This window comes from Macrobrachium nipponense, chromosome 14, assembly GCF_015104395.2.
Source record: "Macrobrachium nipponense isolate FS-2020 chromosome 14, ASM1510439v2, whole genome shotgun sequence".
Lineage (NCBI taxonomy): Eukaryota > Metazoa > Arthropoda > Malacostraca > Decapoda > Palaemonidae > Macrobrachium > Macrobrachium nipponense.
This window is the reverse complement of record NC_087207.1, coordinates 33607820-33627658: the sequence shown is the minus strand read 5'-3', so window position 1 is coordinate 33627658 and position 19839 is coordinate 33607820. Positions and strand designations below refer to the sequence as shown.

At 35.2% G+C, this 19839-nt stretch overlaps 1 long non-coding RNA gene across 1 annotated transcript in view; it reads left to right on the top strand.

Moving 5' to 3' along the window:
* Nucleotides 1–1513: 1513 nt before the first annotated feature.
* Nucleotides 1514–19839, top strand: part of LOC135226445 (uncharacterized) — a 67296-nt gene continuing 48970 nt past the window's right edge. Inside the window, exons 1-3 of the long non-coding RNA XR_010317227.1 lie at nt 1514–1643; nt 3925–4013; nt 18195–18328. This is a non-coding gene — a long non-coding RNA (uncharacterized LOC135226445). The remainder of the gene's footprint in view (nt 1644–3924; nt 4014–18194; nt 18329–19839) is intronic.

Genomic DNA, 19839 nt, shown 5'->3' with positions numbered 1-19839 from the left:
CACTCATATAGAGCTAGCTATATCTGTAATTCAAAATAGCTCATATAGAGCTAGTTATAACTGTAATTCAAAATAGCACTCATAACAACTATCATAACTGTAACACTAAATAGCACTTATATAGAGTGAAAGATGTATAGAGAGAACTATCACTCTAATTCAAAGTAACGCCTATGTCATGAGTCATAATTAGGTTCATATTGAGGTAGTTAACATTTTTGTTTAAAATAATCCGAATGTAAATCTTGTTCGTGCTGTGACTCAAATCATTTTGATAAAAATTTTAGCACTCTAACACCTTACCATAATTCAAAATAATATATATACCGAATAAACTTTACACCAATCAAAATACTGCATATTTTAAAATTACTTTCAGATAGAACAAGCGAACTTTTTCAAAATAGCGAGCACAAGGCAATTATCACCGTTTCATTTCATGACCTTTAGAAAAACATAAGACATTTTTTTTAACAAATGTTTAAATATAACACGAGCTAACATTTTTCTTCTAAATATCCCTATTATAAAATAAGTTGACACTTATTAAAGACAACATTCAAACAACTAGCTTAAGTTTTTCTAAACGATAAAGCAAATTGAGAATTATTCAAGATGAACTTTGTTTAAAGCAAATGAACCAATATCCAAAACTTTCCATCATGTAGAACTAGTTAACATTATTATTCAAAATAATTTTCACATAAGGGTAGGCAAAGACGATTATTCAGAATGTGCATGCATGCATTCAAAAGCACTCATAAAGGGATTTAGTAATGATATAGAATACCAAAAGCCTCAGTAGTGGTTCAGCAAGTAAACAGTTACTCATGTGTAAATAAGCAACTCTTACAGAGCAGTCGAAAAAAGGTTTGTAAAAAAAAAAAGAAAAAAAAAAAGAAAAAAAAAAAAACACACACACACACACACGAAGCAATCACACATTTTCAGAAGAGAGGGAAAAAATCAAATCCCAGTATATGACCGATTTACAAGAAAGATTAGCATCTTCCAACTGCAAGTGTAGATCAAATGAATTTCAACGATGCTGATAGCAGCTGTACAGAGAAATTGGTAAATTAGATTCAAATATAATTATATAGTACCATATGTGAGCAGGACCGTACCTAAAGTTTAGGGCATCAACACACACAAACGCACATCGTCACGCATACGCGTAACAATTTCTCGTTGCTTTTACTCTTCGCACGACCCAAATCTCAAACAACAAAAGTCTGTTGCCCCCGTCTAACCTTTCTGAAGAAACTTCGGTCATGAGTCTGTCTCGTACGACCGTAACGACCACCCAACACCCTCCCCCACCATCTCCCAATCCTAATTGACATACATCGTTTCCTCTCCTTGGTGGTCATCTTTACACCATGCCAAACAAAATAGCAGAAAAATAGGAAAGATCAAACGTTAAACGCGAAATCGAAGTGGCGCTGCTGCTGTTTTGGCAGAGCGCCAATAGATGGCTCTGGTACTCTGGGGATGACGTCACTAATTGGAGGGAAATTCGGTTGTTACCAAGTGATCGACTTGTCATGTCGGCGGTGGCGAGTGTCGCCCCCACAATTTTGTTTTTTATATATGACAGGAGAAAACTCCACTCACTTTCATACACAAGTGATTGGCAACAGGTAATTCGTTTTGTTTCTATTGTTTAGATGAGTTATAGCGTACCTGAAGTACTAATTAAGGGTCAGCAGTTATCCTCGGCGGGTACTGAGCAACGAAGTGAGTGAACCTACGGTCTTGGAGTGTTGTCAGCAGATGCCAGTTTTCTCTGATTTAGGCATACAAAGATGCTATCAAAGGACCAAAAGGACGAAATATTGAACTCAAATATATGCGAAAATAACGTACGAAATCAACCTAAATGCTTTTTAATCCATTCATGAACATAGGCCTAGGCCTATTAATGTTTTGCTCTTCTACTGAAAAAGAAACGTGAAAATGATTCATTGTTATAAAATCTTATGAGAGCACAGTCACTCAACCACATGATGAAACTAATTAGATATATATGCAACCATTTCTTTCAAGGTATACTCAATTCAAGATATCTCTCTAATGATCAGAGTGTTAGACCTAGACCTAGGAGTGGTGATTGCATGTAACCGAGGGGCGTGTGGACAACTTTGACGCATAAACCCTTAAGAATTCTTTGTCACTTGAACGACAGTCTGTACAGAGCTCTAACTGAAACATTAAAATGGTGTTCCGTATTTAGTTTGTGTTCAACAAAGGGAAATGCGGTATTAACCCGGTATGTAGCCAACTATACGCGTCTCCTCTGAGGTGCTAGTAGTTACAAAGAAGCTCAACGGGACGCCGTGCTTAGTACTATCCCCTCCGGGATCGAAGTATTATATACACCCATTTCTATTTTCTCCTATTATATTAACGAACGATAGCATTGATTCCCGAGGGGCTGGTACTAAGCACGGAGTCCCATTGAGCATCCGCCATGTTTAGCACTAACACCTCGGAAATGAGATGAAGAGTAGGTGGATACATACCGGGTAACAAGGAAAGGTTTTCAAAAGTTAGGAACTTGTATCAAATATTTAGGCTAGTATGGGTATACCAGTACGTTTCTGTAAAAACTATGTAGACATGACTATACTGTGTGTGTGCGTGTGTTTGTGAAGGGTGATTAACAGCAGTGTAAAATGTAGGTCAACAAAACATATTCACTTGAGCAGCTGTCAGGGAGAGAGAGATGAATTTTATGAAAATATTTTTTGCTGCAGTACTGATGATAAAATTTCCTTTATCATTATATTATGTAGCTAGTAAGTTTTAATCGTTATAATTTTTACCTATTCTCTACAGTCGTCGGATATAGTTTAGTCAGGTTTGATATTTTATCTGGTTTCTTAACAAGTAATTTATGTTCGAGATACTGTATGGCCATTTGTTCGAGTTTTGTGTTTCACGTTGGTTTTGGGGAAGTAGACACACATAACGATGTAGTACAATGGATTTACTAAAACGATTTTTGATGGGATTAATTCCTATCGTCAAGGAGACTACCATGTAGAAAATGAGATAAAAAAGTTATTGTTGCTGAAGATCACGGAACCACTATAGTACTAATGATAGACGCCAAATCAGTAGGCAAGCGAGGCCTCAAAAAAGAAAGGAAAAAAAAAAAAGAATGATAAATTTTCCATTTTTGCAGTATGGTAATTTTTCTGAATTAGGTTATTAGAGCACAAACAGATGGCGTTACTAAAGTGCTAACTTTTTTTTTCTTTAATAATGCTCTCTCTGCTTCCTTGCTCGTATAGTTTTTGCTCATGTACCAAAGAAGGCCCGGATCTCCTACGGCGCCTCGCGAGGAGACTTCCCGATCACATGACCGGAGTAAAGCCGTTTTCTCTCTCTCTCTCTCTCTCTCTCTCTCTCTCTCTCTCTCTCTCTCTCGTTTATGATTTATATAAGGTGTGAGGGTTCTTTTATATGCAAACATTCAAATATGATACAGGAGAAATTGTTGGAATATTTATCACAGTAAGCATTTTAGATCAGCAAAAATATGTTTTCAAGCAAACTTTTACAAAACCAACGCTTAATTATGTATTTAGAGGCTTTCTATACGTCTGCTGGGTAATGCATGAACAGGCAGTTCGTGGAAACATGCAGCCATAGTTCCAGTCACGAGCTGCGCATGCGTATGTGCCAAATCTTCACTCGGTGGGTGGCTAGTATCTTACACCATCACATAGGATGACTTACTGTTGTAATGAGTAATATTACCTAAACTTCAAATGTTTAGAAATAAAACCGTACTAAAATTTTTTTTAGCATAAGTGGAAATAAGTAATCATGGGCTTGTTTTCTTCCTTCTACTGAAAACTTTGGAATGTTGTCTCTACTCCCATTATACCTGATTCGTTTTCTTGTCTTCATCAGGCTGTTGGAGGTGACTTTGCCAGCTCCGTAAGACTGTCAAATGGATAAAGATTCGATACCATTCACGAGCATGAAAGCACCTTGGTCAGGTAAGCAAATGTTAACAAGATAGTATCACCACAGTAACAATTTCCGTGGTTTCTAGTCATTCTTTCATTACACGAACAACCGACATTTACTTGTCGATATCGACCAATTGTCATCTAAGTGAAAGAACGGGTAATGGCCAAAGTGTCATTATTGTTTTTCCAGTTTTGGTAACAAGCAGTCTCCCGTTACTAGCTGACAGAGCTGGATGTACGGTCACACTAGATGGGGGTCAGCCAGCGGTCCTTCCAACTGCCAATTCTCTCTCTCTCTCTCTCTCTCTCTCTCTCTCTCTCTCTCTCTCTCTCTCTATTTACTACTATAAAGTTTCTCTCTCTCTCTCTCTCTCTCTCTCTCTCTCTCTCTCTCTCAATATTTTCACTTTAAAGTTCAAAAAGAGCATCTCGTATCATCGATGGTGCCTTTAGATCTGAACATAGGCTAATCAGGCTAAGTGCGAATTATATTGTGAGTCGCTTTCGATTACACACATTTTCTTAGGGGCCTGTTTAAGAGCAAGATTCCGTATTAGCATAAGAACCGGCTTGATATAATAACGTTAGTAACAACAATAACAACGACGTTTGTGATTACTCGAAATCGTTATCACATTTTCTTCGTAGTTATGTAGAATAAGCACCCCATGTGACGTATATTTGAATTTAACGACAATGAGAAGAGTTACGACGATGATTATTATTTTCTTACATATTTGCAGTACTATATGTTCTTGTTAAATATCACATAAGTCTGCTGTGTTTGACAATAAGGAACTCTCAAGAAGTGGTTATTATCATTATTAGAAGGAGTTATATACTGAGTAAGAGTTGATCTCCTAGTTTGATGAAATAGATTAGCAATTTGAGCAAGTATGCGGGAACAGCATTACACCTTTCAATAAGATTAACGATTGTGTATACAAGAAGAATGTTGTAGTTTCTATTAATAATTTTACTCAAACAAAAAGGTAGCTCAGCAATATGTTACTGGTCGAGCAACGAAAGCTCTTGAAGAAAAAGAGAACGAGAGCTTTTTCCGTCTATTCTGAATAGAAATTGGACGGAGTTTTCTAATTGCGAAATCTCATGGTGTGGAAACGGACTCATTAAACATTTAAGGATATGTCAGCAGTTTCTTAACGGCTTTACTCAAGTAAAATACATCTGTAAAATTTAATTTCTTTTCTCTTGAAATCCTTCATTAAGGAGGCAAAATACTTGATTACTCTCAAGATAATTGAGTGTCGTCATAACTTTATTCTAACAAAATCCATTCGAGTAACATATAATTCCTAATTTGTTTAGCCACATTGTTTCCATGGTGGAGGATTTTCATAAGTTCTTTTAATGGGGGAGATAAAATTCCTACTGTAAAATTAGTATTCTTTCGACGAAGCAATGAGATACAGATTATTCATTAGCTGTTTTATATTGTATATTTGTTTGATTTTAGCAGTTTATTTATTTGTTGTTTCTGGATTAATCCATACCTAAATTTATTGAATTCTATGCTCATGATATTAATTTGCATGCGGCATTAATAATAATAATAATAATAATAATAATAATAATAATATAATAATAATAATAATAATAATAATAATAATAGTAAAATAATAATAATAACAATAATATGAAATTCATAAAAATAAATATATACGCGATTTATCAAGAAATAAACAGGACAAAATTTATATTTCATATAAATTTTCATACAAAAAGCCAGATAAGATTATCAAAAATTCTACTATATTTAAAAAAAAAAAGGCATTTGCGCTAAGAATACCCACGATAAAAGCTTTATTTAAGGTGACAATAGCAAATGTATCAAGATATATAAACAAAGACATCTATTATTCACCTCTTTCCCACTTCGGGATTAAGTCTCTCAGCTGTCCAGAAAGAGACAAATTTCCTCTCTTGTGTCAGATACCAGCCGACAGCAGTCGAAGGCTAATCAATTATTGACAAGTTTATATTCTCTTTGTGACAACGTCGATGTTCGAGTCACAAGTCTTGCTGCGATGTCCTTCTGTTGACAGCTTAAATGGGAGGGATCGGATATGTCTCCTAGGGATTTGCGATCTCTATCTTTTTATCCAAACTGTCTATCTTCACCTTTAGAGCCTACTACGCAACTCGAGTGTTCCTTGTCTGTTCCTGTTCCTTGGTATTTACCTGACCACATCACAATTATCCAGAATTCTTTCTTTTTCTCTCGATATTAAAGTACTTCTTTCGTATTATTGTTCTCTATCTTTTGACTTTTAACTGTAATTTGAAATCTCTCTCTCTCTCTCTCTCTCTCTCTCTCTCTCTCTCTCTCTCCTCTCTCTCCCCTGTTTATAGCATATATATGTGATACACACACACACATATATATATATATATATATCATATATATATATATATATATATATATATATATATATATATATGCTATAAACATAGAGAGAGAGAGAGAGAGAGAGAGAGAGAGAGGAATTTTAGATATGGTTGTGTGGGTGAGGGAAATTGATAGATGACGGTTGGGGTGGATGGATGAAGAGCTTGTCCGCCTGGATGATGGATGGATGTCAGGCAGGAAAGGTTGCGGCATCTTCGCCATCATGAGATCTCTACCATCGCTGCGATCGACAAATACTTCACGATTCGTTTTCACACATATCATCATTTCCTTTAAGCACATCGAAATTCCTCTCTCCCTTCTACGTCTCCATCGCCCAAATCACTTTTCACACACACACACACACACATACATTCATATACGTATATATATATATATATATATATATATATATATATATATATATATATATATATATACATACTTACATGATTCCACTGATTTGGTTAACTAAGGCACGAAGGGCGTTTTAGTTGGGTGTGCCCATCCGCCCCTCTTTGCCCAGGGTTTAAACCTGAGACCCATCGTCTGGTAGACAAGTAGGCCCATATATATATACTACTACTACACACACACATAAACATATGTAAATTATATAAATATATATATATATATATATATATATATATATATATATATATATATATATATGTATGTATGATCTTAAATACGCAGATGATATAGTTCTAATTGCCTCTACAATGGCTGAAATGCAGGAAATGATAGATAGGTTAGTACTGGAGGGGAGAAAGGTTGGATTGGTGATCAACCAGAGTAAGACAGGTCATGCAGATTCAAAGTGGTGATCAGACGAACTGCTTTATTGGAGGAGTAATATTAACCAATTCAGACACTATCAAATATTTGGGAACCATTATTACCAGCAATGGATCACTAGGTACAGAATTCAGGGAGAGAATGGGGAGGGCAGAACAAGCAATGGGCATGCTAAAAACAGTTTGGAGGTCAAATCAAATATCAGTTTACATCAAAATCAAAATATATATTTCACTTGTAAGGTCAATATTAACTTATGGGCACCAGTCGTGGTACAGCACTGTGACAACTGATGCAAAATTTCTAGCCTTTGAGAATAAAGAACGGAGAAGGATTTTGGGAATCAAATGGCAGCATCATATAACAAATGCGGCAATTCGCGAGGTGGCAGAGGTGCCCAATGTGAACGATAAAGTAAGATTATCAAGATGGATGGGGCATATTTTAAGAAGAGAAGATGAGATAGTCCAGGATGTACCTGAATGGAAGCCGCTGGGCAGGAGAGGACGTGGTAGACCAAGAGAAACGTGGCTGATGACAATGCGGAGGGAGGTTGGACCTCAGAATTGGGTTGAGTGCAGGGAGATGGCACAGGAAAGAGACATATGGCGTGAATTCATTGAGGCCCTATGCATCCCGTGGGTGCCAGAGGATTAAGATATAGTATATGTAGTATATATATATATATGGGCCTCCTTCTCTACCAGATGAGTGGTCTCAGGTTTAAATCCTAGGCAAAGGGGGCCGGATGAGCTAAAAGTCCTTCGTGCCTTAGTTAGCCAAATCAGTGAATTATTTACCTGGTAGTTAGTTGACTTTTGTGGTTTGTATTAAGCTGGCGATGTCATTTCAAGACTTGTTGAAAACCTTATGGAGCCACCCTTTGTAAGTCTGATGAAAATATCTATCTGTGCTAACATTAATTTTAATTACTTTAGTACTTAAAGGACTTTCTCTCTCTCCGCTGCTTTTACCGTTCTTTTGAATCTCCCTTGAACTGTTTTTCACTTATTTGTTTCGCAGCAAGAACCCAGATATCAGCTTAATAAGCAGGTTATGTTTTTTAATCCATCATTTTAGTAGTAAGCGCTTTTAATCTAGAAACTAGGATGTATATTTCCTCCGACAGACCAGGGGATAGCTGACGGTAGTCTATAGATATCAGTCGATCAGTTAATCAATTACGTGATAGCTCGCTCTTTTCTGTAGGAATACAAATGGTGGCATTATGATGATCCAAAGAAAATTGTTTCCTTTTTGAGGCTACGAATTAGACATTGAGCTTCTCATATATCAGCAAATTGTTGTTTTAAAGTCTGGATTTTTTAAAATTTGAAGTTTGTTGCGTTCCTAGACGTGGTTCGAAGCTGTTTATTACGCAACCCCTAACCCGCTAAAAATGAAGTCTTCTATAACAGAAAAGAAAGAGAACCGAAAAAAGACATCTTGATTTTTCACCAGGTTCATCCTTGATTCAATCGTTAAAGGGTGGATAGGAAGATGACTGTGTCGTCTTATTTCTCAAACCTTCTGCCCCCCAACCTTTTTTTTTTTTTATTAGGATACCAATTCTTATTAAAAACAATATTTCTTTTAATAGTTCCTGGTTATTATATTTAGATTTGTTCTTTGACACTTAAGTATGACCTTGGCCTTGGCATGTGATATTCCACATACGTACTACTAGGCCCATTATTGGGTTACATACTCCCAATACTTTGTAACACTGAAGTTCATGGATACCAATAATCTATTATATAATGAATACATTTATCTACTATTGTTTCTCCTGCTAAAGTTAAAACTTATGAGCAGCATATCGCCTCGCTGTACGTATATTAATTATCCATCTGTTCTTTGCCCACAGCCAGTGTTAACCCAACTTTTAACCAAAGACATAGGTGATATGTATACATGGTAAACCATTCATTGTATGTGAATAGTTTTTGCTCAAAATATTTCAGTTTAATATCTGCCTCTTATATAGGTTGAGCATCGTACAGAATTTCAAAGAAGGCACTAACTAGCAAGACATTATAAAGCATTACAGGGAACTTATCAGAGTGATTGGTCGTTTTAGAATTTTTCACGGCAATATCAACAAATGGGATTGCTGTGAAAAATATTGATGGCCATTTTGGCGTATTTGGTCGTCTCGTGAGTTATTATTTTATAAACTTATCCTTGTTTTCATATGGCTAAGTGCATCAAACATCACAACCTTGAGAACGTATTTTTGCAATATTTAGAATGTCAATATGAGTTACAAGAAACATTTCTGATGCTGTGGTTTAAGAAAAATTAGGCGAGTGAACCAGCAAGACTAGGAAAATTGGGGATACATAGGAAACTCTTTATTGTTTAGAGTAGTTTCAAATATCTTTTAGAATATAAATTAGATTTTCAGTACGGTCATCTGGAATAGAGGGTGATTACTTTATACGTAGTCTCTCTCCTCTCTCTCTCTCTCTCTCTCTCTCTCTCTCTCTCTCTCTCTCTCTCTCCCTCTCCATAGAGTACTTCTTTGAAACTCCCTATATATATATATTATATATATCTTATATATATATATATATATATATATATATAATTATATTATATAATACTAATCTAATAAAAGAGCCCATAAAAACACCAAAATGTAGAGAGAAAAGTACTATTTCAGAGACTGCTGTCTCTCCTCTCAGGTATATTGGAATGAGAAAAGTTTACAGAAAGGTGTATTTATACCAAGAGATTCGTCCACAAGTAAGCCAATTTAGGTCACCCCCGCTGATAATCTTCCTTAATCTTCTTAAGCGTTGGTTGAATGAACACTGCGTCGACGATGTCCGATGTCCAATTCCCTTTTTGAGAGTTCATTACCTGCTTCTCTTTATTAAGGCGATTCCATCATTTGACTCTTGTACCCGGCAGTTGCTGCTATACTTACACGTGACATATTCCAGTTTATTCATTGGGTTATGTTCATTTATATGGTTGAAAATAGCTGAGTTCTGTTGTCCATACCTAACTGACCGTTTGTGTTGTATTAATCTCTGGGGAAGTGATTTACCTGTAAAATCCGATGTAAGATTGGTCACAGTCCTGGCATGGGATCTCATATACCCCAGAGTCTTTGGGCGATGTCTTTTGTTGGACGTTAATCAGGGATTTGGCTAAGGTATTTGGGTAGGTAAATGCAAAGGTTGGATTTCCCAAGGGTGTGAGTTACTCTCTTAATCGTCTCCAGGTGGGGAATTTTTATTTTATTGTTGGGTGTGTCTCTGGTCTTGTCTTTAGGGGGTCGGTAGAAAATTACGTTTGCTTTTTGAATTGCTTTCTCAATTATATGGTCAGGATACTTTAAAGATGAAAGTTGCTTGCGAATTAGTTCAAATTCTTTTTCCAGGAAATCTGGGGAACAAATTCGTAAGGCTCTTAAGAACAGGTTGCTAGCTAGACCTATTTTGATAGTATTGTCATGATAACTAAAGTAGTGAATATACCGACCCCCTAAAGACAAGACCAGAGACACACCCAACAATAAAATAAAAATTCCCCACCTGGAGACGATTAAGAGAGTAACTCACACCCTTGGGAGGGAAATCCAACCTTTTGCATTTACCTACCCAAATACCTTAGCCAAATCCCTGATTAACGTCCAACAAAAAAAGACATCGCCCAAAGACTCTGGGGTATATGAGATCCCATGCCAGGACTGTGACCAATCTTACATCGGATTTACAGGTAAATCACTTCCCCAGAGATTAATACAACACAAACGGTCAGTTAGGTATGGACAACAGACTCAGCTATTTTCAACCATATAAATGAACATAACCATAGAATAAACTGGAATATGTCCACGTGTAATTTATAGCAGCAACTGCCGTACAAGATCAATGATGGAATCGGCCTTAATAAAAGAGAAGCAGGTAATGAACATCTCAAAAGGGAATTGGACATCGGACATCGTCGACGCAGTGTTCATTCAACCAACGCTTAAGAAGATTAAAAGAAGATTATCAGCGGGGGTGACCTAAATTGGCTTACTTGTGGACGAATCTCTTGGTATAAATACCACCTTTTCTGTAAACTTTTCTCATTCATATACCTGAAGAGAGAGACAGCAGTCTCTGAAATATAGTACTTTTCTCTCTACATTTTGGTGTTTTTTATGGGCTCCTTTTATTAGATGGAATTCTGTTGTTACAGAACACTTTTACCAGTACTATATATATATACATATATATATATCTATATATATATATATATATATATATATATATATATATATACACACACACACACACACGCACACACACACACACATATATATATATATATATATATATATATATATATATATATATATATATATATTAGTACTCATCTTTCCATCTGAATTCAGGAAACTGAATAGGAAATGACGGATTATTTATTTTTACTTTATTTATGAATCTATCGGCCGCCAACAAGCACATATACACTAATTTACCAGTGCTTCTGATCTAAGCGCTTTTTGTTATAACAATTTCTTAGTGTAAAATATCTGAGAAAGTGTACGTAATTACGAAGTTATTGGCATCTGTCCTCTGGTCTACATATATATTGGGTATTTAGTGTAAGGACGCCCCCTCTCTCAATGCCTGACTAGAATCCGGATAATGTTATGGACACTTGCACCAACTTTCTTGTGATCATGTTTCCCCAGATAGCTTCTTCTCCTTCTTCTCCGTTTCTTCTTTCTTTCCTTCCCTCTCGGGAGATGCTTCTCGCACTCTTCTTCTCTCCGGCCTCTGATGTTTGCCAAATGGATGCTGGATTCCCGCATTTGAAAAACAAGATGGGTGGGGAAAAAGGGAAAAAAGAGAGAGGAAAAAGATAGTTGGGAGAGGAAAATACGAAATCTCGCTTTCGACGCTCATCACGTCAGATTGTCAAGAAGGGGGATGCCAGTTGTGCGTAAGAATTCTCCCGCCACTTTCCACACCATTCTTACATTTCTTCACATACGCGCCATAAGGATTCCTAAATGTGGAGCAACACCATTCCAGTTTTCTTGCTCACTTTTTTTTTTGCCGAAAAAGGTTTAAAAAAAGAAACAGAAAAAGTCTTGGTCTGTCTAGCTCTGGACAAATCGTTAGGCGAGAGTGGTTTAGCAGCACAACTTTTGCCCTTAAAAGTCACAGCCTATGTACACTTTCAGATCCCCAGATATGCTTTAGGCGTGAAGTCTCGCTTCCGCACCTTTCCCTGGGGCCTTGAGTAACTTCCTTGGTGTGTGAGGAGAAGAGCTGTCCACGCGTCACTTACCCTTAAACCCAACGTGTCCAAAATGCCCAATGACGACCTATGACAGTTCCCCCTCTAGGGATTAACAGAAAATGGAATGTAGAAATTAGAAGGCTTCCATGGGAAACTTAATTGTTGAAGACAGCGTGTTTATTCTCTCTCTCTCTCTCTCTCTCTCTCTCTCTCATTCATTTACGGTTCATTAGTACAAATCGAAGTGCATTTTAATAACTTGTGTATGTATGTATTTATGTAAAGGTATAAGCCACGAGGGGAAAATAAACAACGGAGTTTCCGCAAGATCTTTCGACGTTCAGCGTCCTTTACTTAGCAGATGAACTGGCTAACATGAGGAATTGACAATAAAAGAAAGGTCGTCTAACTGACAGATAGGGATTATAAAGAGATTAGTACCTAGAATCCGACACACCTGGAAGATGAGTAACCTTCCCAAACAAGCATAAACATGGGTACAATTAAAAAAAAAAAAAAAAAAAAGAGTAAGTCAAATCTGCTCAGACACAAGGACAAGACAATTGAAGGATTATTATAGGTGACAGCTATTCAGAACTTTGGTAAACAAAAACATATTCACAATACATATTAAACATACATATACAACGAAGATATCTCTAAGGCAACTAATTTTTATTTAAGCCTATAATTATATCTTAGAGGTCATTTTTAAACATGTTACAAATACAAGGGTCTAAATAAAACAGGCCACGACTAATATTGAAATTACAATGAGAAGTAAGTTGTTTTAAAGCAGATTCTAAAAGATTTCATGATAAGACATCTTTTGACCTTGCAATTACTGAACTACCAATCCAATTTATTCGGTGGTTGTTTTCACTTAAATGAATGAATATTGCATTAGATATTTGCCCAGTTTTGACAGAATATTTATGCTGGCTTAATCTTACTTCTAAGCCCTTGCTCGACTGTCCGAGATAAAATGAGGGACAGTCCATACATGGAATTTTATATATTATGTTGTTGCTTTCTCTCTTTCTCTGGGGCCATTTTTTTTTACTCTTTGCCCTACTGATAGATTCGTTAGTTTTGATGTATGTTCTCTTTTTACTAAAGTCCCTATAGACTCTATTTTAGAACATCTTAGTAATGAACTAACTCAGCATGAATTACCTCTACCAATAAGTCATATTATTTCACTCATTAGGTTTTGCATTTGTGATGGTAAGTTTATATTCAATGGTTAATTTTATCAAAAAAAAATTTGGCATGGCAATGGGTAACCCTTTATCGCCACTCCTCTCAAACTTGTACATGGAATTCTTTGAAAATCACTACTGACCTAATATCATTTATATTCCTGTAAAGTGGTATAGATATGTTGATGATATTTTAGCTGTTCTGCCTGTCGGTATTGATGTAAATGATTTACTCTCTAAATTAAATAACCAGGTACCATCGATTAAGTTTACTCTAGAATTAGAAAAAGACAATTGCCTCCCTTTCTTAATGTTTTGATACATAGAGAACCATTTCAATGTAAATTCAGTATTTATAGGAAACCGACCAACAACTTAACTTATGTTCATTTCTATTCAGGCCACTATCTTAACATGAAAATATCAATTTTTTCTTCTATGTTTTTACGAGCATTGCGCATTGCCAGTCCCCAATATTTGGATCAAGAAATTGAATACATAAGAAAAATAGGGGAAGATTTATGTTATCCTTCACATATATTAGATATTTGTTATAATAAAGCCCGCAAAAAGTTTTATAGTGTAAGTAACACGGAGAAAGAAAATTCTAAGAACATTCTCAGTTTGCCTCATTTTAACGGATTTGAAACCATTAAATAATTGTTAAAAGTCTTTAAGGTCAACCTTGTTTTTCCCTATAATAACACACTAAAAGGAATGTTAAAAAAAAATGGCCCCAGAGAAAGCAACAACATAAGATATAAAATTCCATGTATGGACTGTCCCTCATTTTATCTCGGACAGTCGAGCAAGGGCTTAGAAGTAAGATTAAGCCAGCATAAATATTCTGTCAAAACTGGGCAAACATCTGATGCAATATTCATACATTTCAGTGAAAACAACCATCAAATAAACTGGATTGGTAGTTCAGTAATTGCAAGGTCAAAAGATGTCTTATCACGAAATCTTTTAGAATCTGCTTTATTACAACTTACTTCTCATTGCAATTTCAATATTAGTCGTGGCCTTTTTCATTTAGACCCTTGTATTTGTAACATGTTTAAGATCCTGTCACCTATAAAAATCCTTTAATTGTCTTGTCCTCTTGTCTGAGCAGATTTGACTTAATTTATTTTTTTATTTTTTTTAATTGTACCCATGTTTATGCTATTTTCGGAAGGTTACTCATCTTCCAGGTGTGTCGGATTCTAGGTACTAATCTCTTTATAATCCCTATCTGTCAGTTATACGACCTTTCTTATATTGTCAATTCCTCATGTAAGTCAGTTCATCTGCTAAGTAAAGGACGTTGAACGTCGAAAGATCTTGCGGAAACTCCATTGTTTATTTTTCCCTCGTGGCTTATACCTTTGTTTATGGATTTATCACGTTCCAAACTTTCGTGATTCAGTTATACATGTGTTTATGTATATATATATATATATATATATATATATATATATATATATATATATATATATATATATATATATATATATATATATGTGTGTGTGTGTGTGTGTGTGTGTGTGTGTGGTGTGTGTGTGTGTGTATTCAAAACGCCTAAAAACCAACTGACATATCCATAATTCTTTTTCATTCTTATCACGTGGCTAACAAACTTGTCTTTATAATTTTTCCAAGATGTTTTAAAATCTTAATTTAGAATTGAATTTGCCTACTTGCATTTGAACTTAAAAGTCTAGCATTCTACATGATCTTGTCGTCCACAATTTATATTTCTAACCAATCACATTATTATTATTATTTTATTATTATTATTATTATTATTATTATTATTATTATTATTATTATTATTATTATTATTATTATTATATTATTATTATTATTCGAAAAATGAAACCTGTCCGTATGGGACAAGCCCACAGTGGTGACTTGGAATTCAAGCTTCCAAAGAATATGGTGTTGATTAAGAAGTAACAGCAGGTAAAGGGAAATACAGAAAGATCTAATTTTTGAAAACGAAATAAATATATTAAGTTAATAAATAATAAAAATGTATTAAAATGCAAGGAGGATAGTATTAGGTATTAATAAATCATATTTTCGCTTGAACTACAGAAGTTCCAATTGTGCAATAGCCATGCAATTAAAAATTTGCATTTTCCATATACTGTGCATAAGAACTTGTACATAAAACTGTGCGGGTGATGAACAACTTACATTTTAACAGATTGCGTAAAGTACTCTAATATTACCTTTTAGGTAGTAACGTTACTGATAAACTACAAGTAAAGAAAACGTGATAAGCGTAAAGTGCTCAGAAGAAAATAGTATCCATGATCAAAGTTTCAAGGGTACCCTCAAAATTCCGCAAAGTTAGGGAATTTTGAATAGGCTACAAGATAATCACTTCAGTTTTTGGTGTATTATATATATTTTCGTTAACAGTTATAGCCAGATAAAAAAAATCTATAATTCTTAACAGTTTTTAATGACCATCAAAGGTAACAGTAACCTCACCATTATCACCTCGGAAAATCTTGTATCCGATTGCTTGAAATGGAGCCGATGTTGTACTTAATTTCTACGTTATTTATTTCTATTTCATTGTAAATATGTTATTTATACAATCAAGAATATTGTTTCTTCTTACTTTGTTAAGGTTAATTGATTGATTGTTTTTTTTAAATGATACATACTGTGGCGTTACCTTGGTACTCCTGCAGTACAAGATCATTCAGATAAACAATTGGAGAACCAATTGACTAAGGCAAATCGTCGGTCTGTATATAATAGTATCTTACTTCATTTTCTTAACTTCTGTGTTTACATTAAATTTGGTGCTTAAGAGTTTAGGGAATAGTTTATTAGCCCATCAAACTTCTTCGTGTTAAAATACTAATCTGATGACGTGGAAACCAGGTAATAAATATTTTCTAGCACTTTACCAGGTTCGTCTCGTTTTCCCTTCTGTTTTCAAGCGATTGAAAGAAAACGGGAGGAAAATGAGGAAAACAGCTTGAGCGCAAAAAGCTGTAGAATGAGGGAAAGTGAAGTTTGATGATGATGATGATGATGAAGGCGATGAAGGAGATGAAAGGGGATTACGAAAATTGTGAAGAGAGAGAGAGAGAGAGAGAGAGAGTCTTCGAACTATCAAGGTTTCCAAGTGCCATGTGTCGAAAGCTCAAACCTTAGCAAAAGTAACTTGGGCAATTAAGGAGCGACGCTTAGGAAAGAGCTCTAATTTTCCTTGGAAACTAACGAGGCTTCACACTCTTACCCTTTGCGTATGAGATGTAATAATTTGTTCTCATTCACATACAGGGAGTGAAATAGTAATGGTAATGAAGGAGTCTAGGCTACTTAGACTCTCTCTCTCTCTCACTCTCTCTCTCTCTCTCTCTCTCTCTCCCTTTAAAATGTTTTCTTTTGTATTGCGTTTTCGAACTATACTCCATGATCTATACTATCTCAGAGAAGAAGAACCATTGGAAAGAGAGGATGAAATTAAATATTTAAAAAAAGCTATTGATATTCTAGGCCGATTTCACTTTTCATCCAGTACAATATTTTTATTATTATTTATTGTTTTAATATTTATACTTAATGTTTTCATATCCACTGACTTGATATTATTATATGATATTTTCATCAAATTTATATAGATATAGTTTAGAATGTCTTTCGCTCACATTCCTCAGCATAGTTGTAAATAGAAAAAATAATCGAACTATTCCAGAATGAAAATTATATCATCGGTACCCCTTTCCACGAGGTTATACGGTCTAGTAAACTCCATGAAAATGAGTCGCATAATAAAGTATTAGTTTAAAACGTTCCTGAAATGTTGATCTCTCTCTCTCTCTCTCTCTCTCTCTCTCTCTCTCTCTCTCTCTCTGTCACATTCCCTCGGCTCTCTCTCGCACTGAATTGAAACAGAAAGGACATTTACTGATATTTTAATCCATGAAATTTTACTTTTGCTTTGCTATTTTGAAATTTCAACCAAATTTACTCAATTTATAGATTTAATTTCTTTGCCCAATGAGCTTTACCATATGGTTAATTCAAACTTTACTCTGAAAACGGACAAAATAATAAAGCAAGGCAAACTATTCTTATGACTTATCATCAGTTAAGAGAGTAACAATAATAGGGATTGCCATATTTAAGGCTCTTTTGGGAAAAGAAAGTAATCTGCGGCAAATAATTCGTATTTTAATTAGAGATGGTAAGCACGCTTGATGTTGTATTCCATTTCATAAATTCTGAAAAACCCTTTGAAGATAATACCTTTAGTTGTTAATGAGGGGAGATAGGATTCTTCATTATGGATATTCTCTTTGTAGTTTACAGTATATTGCATGACAAGCGTATAGATTTAACAATACACATTTTCATGACTAGAGCTCCAATTTATATATTGTATGAATCATCGCACGAGATATTCATAACTTATCCACGAGATATATAAATAAATTATCCACCCTTATCATGTTTCTGAGGTGTCACTAATGATTGTGTCTAATATTTCTTCAATTTGTCTGGCTGATCATCTTCAAGATTTATGTTTTTCAGCAGGAACCTTAGCCACGAAGTTTCCTTTGGTGTGGACTTTTGCGACAGCTTCTGGGTATGACTGTGGATGAGATTTGTCGGACTAAGGAATGTTGTCATCTGTGCTAAGTAATTCCTACACCACTGGTAAAAGACAAGTAGGTTGCTTTACTCTTATTTGAAAAGTTTCATGTTACCTTATGATAAAACTGAAGAATGTTTTAATTTGTTCACGCACAAACACACACTCACACATATACACATATGTACACATGTGACTGTTCATATATATCTATATATATAATATATATATATATATATATATATATATATATATATATATACATACATATATATTATATATATATATATATATATATATATATATTTATATATGTATATATATATATATATATATATATATATATATATATATATATATATATATATATAGTTTGTGTGTATTCATTGATATTCACATCGCTGTGGTTGATACAATTGAGCTGTTACTTTGTCACTTATTTAAAGTTATGGTTGTAAAAGATTCTCCGCGAATATTTCGCTGATCATTCCTTGATATGAATCGATGTAATTATTATGCCAGCCGACAAATATAAGTTATCAGGCATATGTATAGGCACATTTAACGATAGACGCAGTCCTGGAAATTAAGTAAATATAAAAGGCCATGATGGTGCAGTTGTACTTTAAGCAACTTATCTACTTCATACTGTCTAATGTTTTCCAACCTTCTTCCATGTGTCCTCCATTCGCTTCATATACATGAATGGCTCTATTGGGTATCGCTACTTCGGTACCCACGCCTGCACAGGTACTGTAATGTTAGCAGTCACCATTCAGTATCCATTCCCATCCACATCTCTTATCGCCTCCCAGCTTGCCTGAAAGATAGTCTTGCAGGTCTCCTTGTTACCTTACCGTGACCGGAGAGCATTGAAGGTACATAGAGGGCTCGAGGGAGATTAGTTGGGATTGTCACCTCATTGATTAAAATCTGTCACCACAACTGCCGTAAAAATTGAGCTGTTTTTGATACATTGAGACTGGGAGTATTGAAAAATATTGGTCTAAAAATGATCAAGTTCAAACATACGCGCTCACAGGTTAAAGATCCATATGTTGACATGTTATAATGCTATGGTCACATTTATACACGTGCTGCTACATGCAGTCTACGTGCTGACTTTTGGGAAAACGTGGCCCTACACGTGCGTCGAATCTGCGTCTTTTTGAGTACGTGGCTTTGGCGCAGCAGATTTGTGAAAGGATCAACAGATTCTATGTCCTCCCTACGTGTTAACTATACGTAGATAGAACATAGGTCCATTTATACCTGGCCACTGGCGCAAGTCCAACTTACGGCCAGTGCAGGTTGTCCGTACGGCGCAGTAGGATGCTGGTCGTAAGTGGACCGTAGGTGTGTTGCCAGGGCTCTATAGAATTCGTAGAGCACGTACGGCCAACAAGATCGCACCTTGGACGGATGTAAATGTGGCCAAAGCATTAGTGAGCGCAAAAAGAAAAAAAATATATGTTTTAAGATGTTCTTGACAACAAAAGAGAAACGCGAAGAATAGATATGAAAGAGAACTGGGCTCAAAGTTGGAAATAGGCTGACTTGAGTTATTAGAATAAAATAGCGCTAATT